A 10541-nucleotide genomic window follows, 5' to 3' on the forward strand; every position below is an offset into this window, starting at 1 on the left:
AATTCAAAAGACATAACTTCTAAAGTATTATACAAAATAAAACAGCTGTACTAATGAGCTTTGAATGTGTTTTCTTTTTAATCATATTGTTATTAACTTAACCATGACACACAAAGTTATTTTTGTTAAAAAATTTTAAAATCTTAAGGAAGTTTCATCTAATAAATGCCTAACCTATTTGCAACTTAACATCATCTATCTTTGGCTTCCCATTTATTTTTCCTGTTTTGTAAATGCAGATTTTTTTAAATCAAAAGAATGCGGTCATTATGGGCTTGCCTCTCCCATGAATAAATCTGAACAGAGTTGGAACATAGAAATGATAGATTCAGGAGGGAAGAAAGCATGTTACTAAGGTTTGAGGGTCAGTACCTGTGATAAGCCTCAGCATGCTCTCATTTTAGAGTGCATTACCCAGATTGTTGGGATCTCTCAGAATCTTGGTGGGAGGATCCACTGTAGGTTCATCCTATGACCCAGGTCCAAAAGTTCCAGCTTTCTCTCCCACTTCCAGAGCTACCTTTAGATCCTTGTCAAACAGCTCACACGTGATGGGCATTTCCAGGGAGCAGAATGGATTCTTAAGGGCAAAGTCTGAGTAAACTTCATAAATCTTTTGGAGTGGGAGAATCTACTGCAGTTTGCCTAGGGTCTGCCAACACCACCAACTTGATCCCTGTCTGAGTCTAGAAGCCGGGCAGTTTGAACGTCTTTCTCTGGCATCTCAATGCCTGTGCCATCCTGATCTGGAGGAAACTGGGAGCTATCTATCGAATAGCAAGTGGAACGTGTAGGCCAGCATGAGCTTCTCAGTGGAAGTGAGGTGGGGCTGGCCTAATTCAACGGACAGTAGGTAGTTGGCAAGGCTGCCCAGCTACTCCAGCACCTTTTCTCTATCACTGATATACTTGCCATTTGTCTCCATGCCATTGATGGCCAGCACTATGTGGCCCCCTTCAAAAATGAAGCAGGGGTCACCAAAGCCCCACCCTAGGGATTCCACTGAAGTACAGCTATTCTTTATGCTCCTCCACATAAAACTATGAAGTTATGTCTTTGCTGTCATTTATATATTGTGTCGTGTCAGCTCTTACTCTCACCTTCAAGAAAAAGAAAAATCATAATCAGAAACATAGGCACAGAGGTGAAACACAACAAATTCATACTCAATTTTTGTACATTGTTCTATTTGTATAAGACGTTACCCAAATCTGTAATTCTATTCTGAGTTAGATCAGAATCCACAGAATACTCTAGCCTTCTAGTCGCGCACTCTGCCCTCTCACTACATGCTTGCCCTGGAAGTACGATATATACTCTGATTCAGCTCCTAGTCCTCAGCTAGGGGGTGTAAAGAAACAACATCACCGATTTGAGCATGCTTATACTGCAGAACGAAGCATATGTATGAGGACGAGCAAACACTACTCTTCAGTGAAACATGAAGTACAAAAAACAGGTGAAGTGTCATAAAACTTGAGTTGAATGAGTGACACTTGGACCAAAGCTGGGTCTCAAAGAACATAGACTGTATTGGTGAAAAGAAAAGCCTGCAGTAAAAGAAACAAGTTTTCAAGATCAGAGAGTTCAACCTGAGCAAAAGTAGAGTGGTAGAAAAAGAATGATGTGTGTAGGGAAAACAAAATGAGTCGACTATCTCGGCAAATTGTAGAGGGCCCGTAGAGGGAAAAAGAGGGTGGTACTATATGACTGAAACATGTGGTGAATCTGGATTGTATATTCACAAACTTTTTGTCAGAAATATAAAAAGCAGCTTATGACAAAGAGGTAACTCCTATCATACTGACTCTTTTAAAAAGTTTCTATTTCTGAAAACTGTAAAAATTATAAGTGATCCTATTGGAAAATAAACTATATCATCTCTGAGCAAGCATCTTTTTTTTTTTTTTTTGTATTTTTCTGAAGTTGGAAACGGGGAGGCAGTCAGACAGACTCCCACATGCACCCTACCGGGATCCACCCGGCATGCCCACCAGGGGGCAATGCTCTGCCCATCTGGGATGTTGCTCTGTTGCAACCAAGGCCATTCTAGCACCTGAGGCAGAGGCCATGGAGCCATCCTCAGTGCCCGGGCCAACTTTGCTCCAATGGAGCCTTGGCTGCGGAAGGGGAAGAGAAAGATACAGAGGAAGGAGAGGGGAAGGGATGGAGAAGCAGATGGGCGCTTCTCCTGTGTGCCCTGACCAGGAATCGAACCTGGGACTCTTGCACACCAGGCTGACGCTCTACTACTGAGCCAACCAGCCAGGGCTGAGCAAGCATCTTTTGATGACTAAGCTGATCTCTGAGATAACTTTGTGTGGGCTTCTCTGTTAATTGCCATTTTTAACTGAGTTCTAGAACACTGGAGATTTATTTTCACAGTACAGATCACACAGGTGTTTCACCAGATTTATCCAATTGATCAGAAGCTCTTAAGATAATTCACAAAAATCAGTAAATTATGGTCATGCGGGGATTTCCTACTAGATAATTTTTTTCTATATTTTGACAGAATGTGTGGTGAATGGATGAAAGGATGGCTATCTCATAAGTAATTGAAAGATAGCTCTTCAGATATAAGATGATTTCAACCATGGGGCACAAAGCCAACACTCATTGTAATTTGTTGTAACTTGAACTAAGGTATACAATATCAAGGATATATAAAAATTTTTAATAACCTCAAAAATAAGTTGCTTTTATGTCAGCTTGCTATAACTCTACTATTCCCTTTAAAATATTTAGCATCAATATAAAGATTTGGTGAATTTGCATTAATATCAAAAGAAAAGATAAAGTGTTTATGTTAAGAATTCAATGATTTGAGTCATTTAAACGAATATTTATTTAGCACCTGTATTGTATAACCCACTGGTTTTTGTTCTGGAGATAAACAAATATGGGCAATATATAGTTCTTGTTCTCAAGAAATTTGTAGTCTAATGATGTGAACAGAATCCATAGTTTATTGTGAGGTAGACAAAATGTGGTAAGTGCCATGCAAAACAAATAAAATATTATGGAATTACAGACAGTAGTACAAGCAGTGAGAGGGAAGGAATTGTGGAGAAAGAGGAAGGAAGAGGAAATGTTTTGCTCTGGGACAGGCTCTGTGTTAAACGTTGTATGCACATTATCTCATTTAATCTTATTAATAGTTTTATGTTAAAATCACTATTGTTATTTCAAAATATTTTTAAATGAAGAACCTGGGGCTCAGTAAATTTAGTAACAAACTCCTACAACTAGAAAGCTCACATTTTTCTGACTTTAAAAGTTCCTCCTAAGCACTGCACGATACTGCCTCCTAGGGGAAAGTTTCATGGAGATTATAACCTCACTTACATGAAGTAAAGATAAAGATAAAAAAACAATTCTGCAAGTCACAAATATAAGGAGACAGTATGGCTCAGGAAATATTAATAGAAAAATAAACTAGAGGTTCAGGGGTATGATGCTGAACAAGAATAGAATGTACATATTTTATACACACTATGAAACATAAGACTGGAGTTGCAGGGCCTCAAGCCCCAGGAAAGAAGCTTGGACTTGACTATATGTGTTGAGGCTCCATTCATATGGAAATAGATGTATTTGAGCTACTATTTGGTGGTTTTAAGTAAATCAGTATCTTCCCCATTTTTATATCTTTTATCCATATTTCTTTATGGTAAGTACAGCATTTTCAGAATGTCTTAACCAGTTTTTTTCAAATTTCCCCAAACTGAATTTGATAAATAGAAAGAAATGAACATAACAAAGAAATCATCATAATATTCAAACCAGGTGTTTGAATATTATGATAAGGTATTGCCAGGTGGATCCTAGTCTGGGTATATGCAAGAGTCTGTCTATCTCCCCTCCTCTCACTTAAAAAAAAAAAAGAAGAAGAAGAAGAAGAATCCTCAGCCACTAGTTTTATATTGTAATCTGTTAAAAATTGTTTCCATATTGGGTTAAAAAAGAAAACTGTTTTGATACCTTTCACAGTAATGCAGTTCATCCTTTCTTTTTGCGAATGTACAACTGATGTGCTTTTCCAATCCAATAAAACGTGTTCCTCAACTCTGCTGGTTGGCTCAGCAGTAGAGCATCAGCCAGGTGTGTGGAAATTCCAGGTTCAATTCCCAGCCAGGGCACACAGTAGACGTGCCCATCTGCTTCTCCACCCTTACCCCTCTCCTTTATCTCTGTCTCTCTCTTACCCTCCTGCAACCAAGGCTCCATTGGAGCAAAGTTGGCCGGGGTGCTGAAGATGTCTCCATGGCCTCAACTCAGGTGCTAGAATGGTTCCAGTTGCAACAGAACAATGGCCCAGAGGACAGAGCACTACCCCCTAGTGGGCATGCCAGGTGGATCCTGGTCTGGTGCATCTGGGAGTCTCTCTTCTTCCCCACTTCTCAGTTCAGAAAAATACAAAACAAATAAACAAACAAAAAAAGTGTTCCTCCTTACATATGTAGATTTTTGAACACATCAATCATTAATTTCTTAGTTTCTTTGGCTAGAGATTTCTTTACAAATTCTATCAACACCAGGTACTCTACCAAATGCTAGTAGCAATAATTTAATGAGGTTGGTGATGCTCCAAGTCCAGTGTTTGATTTTCCTTTGAGGAGTCATAATGGAGAATAGAAGCATCATTGTTGTCTGGCCAATTAAGCAACAAACAGCCCTGCCATTGCCTGGCTTATATAATTTTTTAGTATCATACATGATTTTTATTTTCATTTTTTTAACTTTTATTTTAGATTTTAGTTATTCATTTTTATTAGAGAGAGAGAGAGAGAGAGAAAGAGAGAGAGGAAGAGATAGAGATAACAGGGGAGGAGCAGGAAGCATCAACTCCCATATGTGCCTTGACCAGGCAAGCCTGGGGTTTCAAACTGGTGACCTCAGCATTCCAGGTCGATGCTTTATCCACTGCGCCACCACAGGTCAGGCCTCATACATGATTTTTAAATTACTTTCAATTTCTTCATAAGATTTTCTTTTTCCTATCCATCTGACTCTGAGAATCACTGAATCTGAATTATTTATCTTCTGAACTCATTTGGTTCAATTCTATCATTTAAAAGAAGAGCATTCTGGTGGCCAGAAAGTTGAAATTATTGACCATGACCTCCCAGCTGATCAATACTCATATGGAATTTGAACCTGAGCTCCCAGCCCAACTATGTTACACTTCTTTTTCCATGACTCTGCCTTCTTGCAGCTCAAATCATTTCTCACCATCAAGTCTATTACGTGACAAAAGTTTGTTAGTGAATGTATGAATTAGGTAAATCAGAAAATAACTTATTTTGCCCCCAAATTTTTTTTGAAAAATTTCACACATACAGCAAAGTTATAAAAAATACACAATAAAAATACATATACCTTTTTTGGGGGTCATTAATTCTTAATACTTTGCTATACTTTCTTTCTTCTCTTCCCTTCTTTCTTTTTTTCTTCCTTTTCCCTCCCTTTTAATATATATACATACATACAAATACATATATATGAGAACAAATATATACATGAAATGTAAATACAAACATATACAACATATGTATCCATACACATATGTATTTATAAATGTGTATGTATTATTTACTCTGATAATGAGAAAATATTTCAGACATGCAATTTCACCCCTAAGTACTTTATTATACATTTTGACCTATTTGCCTCTCCAAGTTCTCCTATATTACCATAATGCAATTATCACATGCAAGAAATTTAAATTGATACAATACTATTATCTAATATACAGTCTATATTCAAAAAACCACTGATATCCCAAATCGATCTTATTATACAGTATAACTATATATTTATCTTCCCTTCTATTTCAGGACCCAATCAAGGATCAAAATTGTTTGCTACCATTTCTCTTCAGTCTTCTTGCTTATAATAGAATTTTACTTTTATTTTAATTTTTGTTTTTTTGTTTTTCTGAAGTAGGAAGGGGGGAGGCAGAGAGACAGACTCCACATGCACCTGACCAGGATCCACTCGGCAAGCCCACTAGGGGGCAATGCTCTCCCCATTTGGGGCATTGCTAGGTTGCAACCAGAGCCATTCAAGCGCCTGAGGCAGAGGCCATGAAGCCGTCCTCAACACCCAGCCTAACTTTGCTCCAGTGGAGCCTTGGCTGCAGAAAAGGAGGAGAAAGATAGACAGAAGGGAGATGGGGAAAGTTGGAGAAGCAGATGGGTGCTTCTTCTGTGTGCTCTGGCTGTGAATCAACCCCAGACTTCCACATGCCAGGCCGACACTTTTCCACTGAGCCAACCAGCCAGGGCCTACTTTTTTTCATTTTAAGTCTTTTATGACATTGGCATTTTTTAAGACTCTAGGTTACTTGTTTCATTATTTGGATTCAACTGATTTTTCCTCATCATTAGAATAGGGTTAAACATTTTCAGCAGGAACACTGCCAAAACAATATTGCATTTTTCTCAGTTCATTAATTCAAAAAGCATGTGAAATCAACCTAACCCATTGTTGGTGATATTTAACCAACCATGTAGTTAGGTGAAAAAAGCCTGTTAAGCGGTTAAATATTATCTGCATTCTAAATTTGTTGTATAGTACCTACTGATTGTCTTTATATTTTAATTTTTATATTCTCTATATTTTATAAATTAAAAGTGTTGGTTACATAGTAAAATAGTCCATTTTTAGCATTATACATTGTACCTCAAGGTTGATTTTTCTCAATCCTCACCTCCTTTCTCTATGTTAATGTTTAATATATGCTGAAATATAAAATTCATTATTTGTATACTTCTGATTTCTGACAACAGATTTTGTTTTAGTATTTTGACATGGTTTTACTTGCTGCTATAGTGGAAAGCATGTCCTTCAAAGTCATTTATTTGATTTGTGTTGTTATTTCTATTAATCTAATAAAATCAAACATCACTAAATGGAGAATATCTTGACCGTGGATATAAACATGACATGTTAAGCTTTTCAGCCTACTAATAATATGTTTTCACAAAACAAATGCACGGAATTACACAATGAAGTAAGTTGTGTTCTGTTAATGCTGCATTAAACATCGATTGATCAATTAATGACATTTTTTAAAACTGTGTGATTCCAATTAACAATTAGCATAGGCATTGAAAACACCAAGAATCACTGACTTCTTTTTATGGGGTACAAACACAAACACTTGCACATCTTCTGAAATATTTGCCATGGGGGAAATAATTATCTTTCATCAGTATTATATTTTGACCTGTACTTAGTCTAACTGAATTACATTCACTTAAATCTGATAACTTGAAGTTTTGATAAAAGATAGCACCTGATATTACTTGTAACTTCATTCTAATACCATGTTTGTTGCACTGGAAAACCTTGATTGCCAGTGTTTAATTAGGAGTACCCAGCACTATTTTTGCTAAAAGGAAGATATTCCAAAAAAAGACTTCCTTAAGAGCTTTGGTGTTTATCTTGCGTCACACTAATTCTCTTGCCAAGATGGCTATCTGTCCTTCAGGCTGCTTGCCTTGCCATTGTACACTCCGTGTGTTGCCTAACTCTACCTCTTCAACACTGACACATTTTTCTTGATCTCAAAAGTTGATCAAGGTTTTCACAAACAATAAGACATTAATGTTTTTCAGAGTTTTTTTTTCTCTTTAATAAAGGCTGGAACTCTAAAAAGAACTAATTTTTTCAATAAAATATGATAAACTCTGACTTTATGCTTCGATGAAAAAAATATCATACTTGGAAAGCTTTTTTCTTAAGGTTGTAAGTAAAAATTGCGAGTAACTCATTCTCCGTATTTTTTTTTTCTTCCATTATCTTATTTGTTAATAGGCCTCATTGAAGGAAAGGCATTAAGTGAGGCCATATGGGAAAACTGCTCACTGCTGCATGCTTCTTGTAGTGCATGCATGTCTCACAACTAGGTATAGTGCCATGCCTAACAGTAACATTTCAGCATGACTACCAGGGATGCTCCATTGTGGCTGTTAACTAAGGAGGAATCACTGCAAACACTTCCTAATAACCTGCCAGATTTTAATGAACTATTTCTAAAACATAATCATCCCATGTGCTATAATCTCATAACAGAATTGAACAGGCTTAGAAAAGATTAATTTTATAATTTGGAAGGGTTATTTAGTTCAGTGTTTCTTAAACCTGAAATATAACCAGAGTCCTCTGGGGAGAGCTTTTAGAATATAGATTATCCAACCTCAGACCTACTGAATCAAAAGCTCCAGGAACCTGTGTTTGATTTGTAAATTTGTTCAGCCTTCTAAGAAGTTAGGAATGACAGAAGACCTAGCTCAATAAACACAATTTTTTTTTGTATCATATCTCTCACACAGTAAACTATCATGTTAACATGGCACTCTTGAATAAAAGGCTGGTGCAACTCTAGGCGTTCCAGGTTCCAACCAGTAGCACTCAGGTGGAAAGGAGCAGCACATGATGTAACACATCACTTGCTCATCAGGCAATGCACCAAACTAGACTTAGCTAAAGGGAAAATCTAGCAGTAGAAATAGTCTGGAGTGAGCTTACTCACAGAGCAGCTTGATCATTTGCTTCTCTCATCTGTTTTACTCGACAAGAGAATGGTGTTCAAAGAATTCAAAGAGAAATTTAGAACTGATGAAAAATGTTAGAAACATGTCTTCATTAGACCCTTCCCTACAACAAAGATAGGGATACAGCTCACCTTTGTAGAAAAATATTTTAAAAAGAAATTATTCAATCTCTTTCTCTGTGTCTGGATTTTGCTTTCCACTGAAGGGCTTCTTTTATTTCTGAAGTTGGAAATGGGGAGGCAGTCAGACAGACTCCCACATGCACACGACTAGGATCCACCCAGCACGCCCACCAGGGGGCAATGCTCTGCCCATCTGGGGCATTGCTCTGTTGCAACCAGAGCCATTCTAGCACCTGAGGTAGAGGACACAGAGCCATCCTCAGCGCCCAGGCCATCTTTGCTCCAATGCAGCCTTGGCTGTGGGAGGGGAAGAGAGAGACAGAGAGGAAGGAGAGGGGGAAGGGTGGAGAAGCATATGGGCGCTTCTCCTGTATGCCCTCGTCGGGAATCAAACCCAGGACTCCTGCACGCCAGGCCGATGCTCTACCACTGAGCAAACTGGCCAGGGCCTGAAGGGCTTCTTTCTTAAGCAGGCTTTCTCTACATAACCTTGAGATGGAATTAGATTGGGGAAGTGGGGAGAGAGTAGTGAGGCCCATATTAGAGAGATGTTAGGTACACCACTGTGTGTTTATACTGAATAGAGAACATGTTATTTCTTATCATTAGATACCAGCTAAAACAGAGCAATTTGACTGATAAAGAAGAGCACTGTCCTTCTGGATCTAGTTAACAAAATGGTCTGAAATTGTAGAGCAGTGGTTGTACAGGGCAAGTTTCTCTCTCAGAGGATTTAGACTCTGCTAATTCAGCACAAACCTCAGGATATTGTAAGATGAGGTTAAATCTATTATAATACTATTATAAATTAATCTGTTCTTTACATTTCAATTTATTTCATATAGTATTTATTACTGGTTCATTAAATGAGAAAAATTTTATTATAGAAAATATATAATAAAATAGAAATCAAGCTACACATTCTTGGAAAAACCTAATTTTGTGGATCACAGGGCTGTAGTCAGATATCAGTATCATCCTTGTGGTTACTCACCCCAATTAAAGGTAATTTACAAAGAAAGGGGGATACTGAGCTTTATGAAAACTATTTTTGCGTGCATAAATGTAAAGTAACATTAAATATTACTCGACCTTACACAGTCTTTCATGGATAAATAATTGAGTTGCTTTTAATCAAATTGTCATCACAGATTGCTATATTGGGAAGACCCCACCAGGAGAATGACTCCTAACCTCACCAGGTCCTCTGCCAGGGCACAGCCTGTACAAAAAAGTGAGAGAACAAACAAGGGATTGTTAATGAGTCAGAACTGTCTGATTTTGTTGGGTTTTGCCATGATAATTTGAGTACAGGGCAGTATTTAGAACATAACTTGTATAAATTTATCTAATAAAATAGAATACCTTTGATGACTCACAAGGAATAAACAAATTATTCTTGGTTGTTGAGTTTAATCTCTTATTTAGAGAGATTTATAATGTTGATACTTATGATGACTTCTTCTAGGTTATCATTGTTATTTACAGTATCTTTGTAAAGGATATATCAGTGGAAAGTGTTATTGAAGAATGCCATCAAATACTAGCAAACTGTTTTAAGATTTGACTTCTAAACTCTCCTTTAGGTTTTGCCTGTGGTAGTACGGACTTGCTAGGCAGATCCAGAATCAGAATCCAGTAGAGTGTCTTTGGCTAAGTCATTGAAGTGTTTTCTATTTTCTGGAAAACTGTGATCCATGATTATAATAACTATATTATCTACATCATGGTAATTGAGAGAATGAAATTAGATAATACACATTACTTGTTTGGCATCATGTGTAACACACACTACTGTGAGATATTGATATTATCAGCTTTTAAATATTTTTAAAGAAAAGCTACATTTAAAAAA

At 37.2% G+C, this 10541-nt stretch overlaps 1 pseudogene; it reads right to left on the bottom strand.

Moving 5' to 3' along the window:
- Nucleotides 1-469: 469 nt before the first annotated feature.
- On the bottom strand, nucleotides 470-4626 carry LOC136388433 (trafficking protein particle complex subunit 4-like; annotated as a pseudogene).
- Between the last annotated feature and the right edge of the window lie 5915 nt (nucleotides 4627-10541).

This window comes from Saccopteryx leptura, chromosome 1 (genome assembly GCF_036850995.1).
Source record: "Saccopteryx leptura isolate mSacLep1 chromosome 1, mSacLep1_pri_phased_curated, whole genome shotgun sequence".
Taxonomy (NCBI): Eukaryota; Metazoa; Chordata; class Mammalia; order Chiroptera; family Emballonuridae; genus Saccopteryx; species Saccopteryx leptura.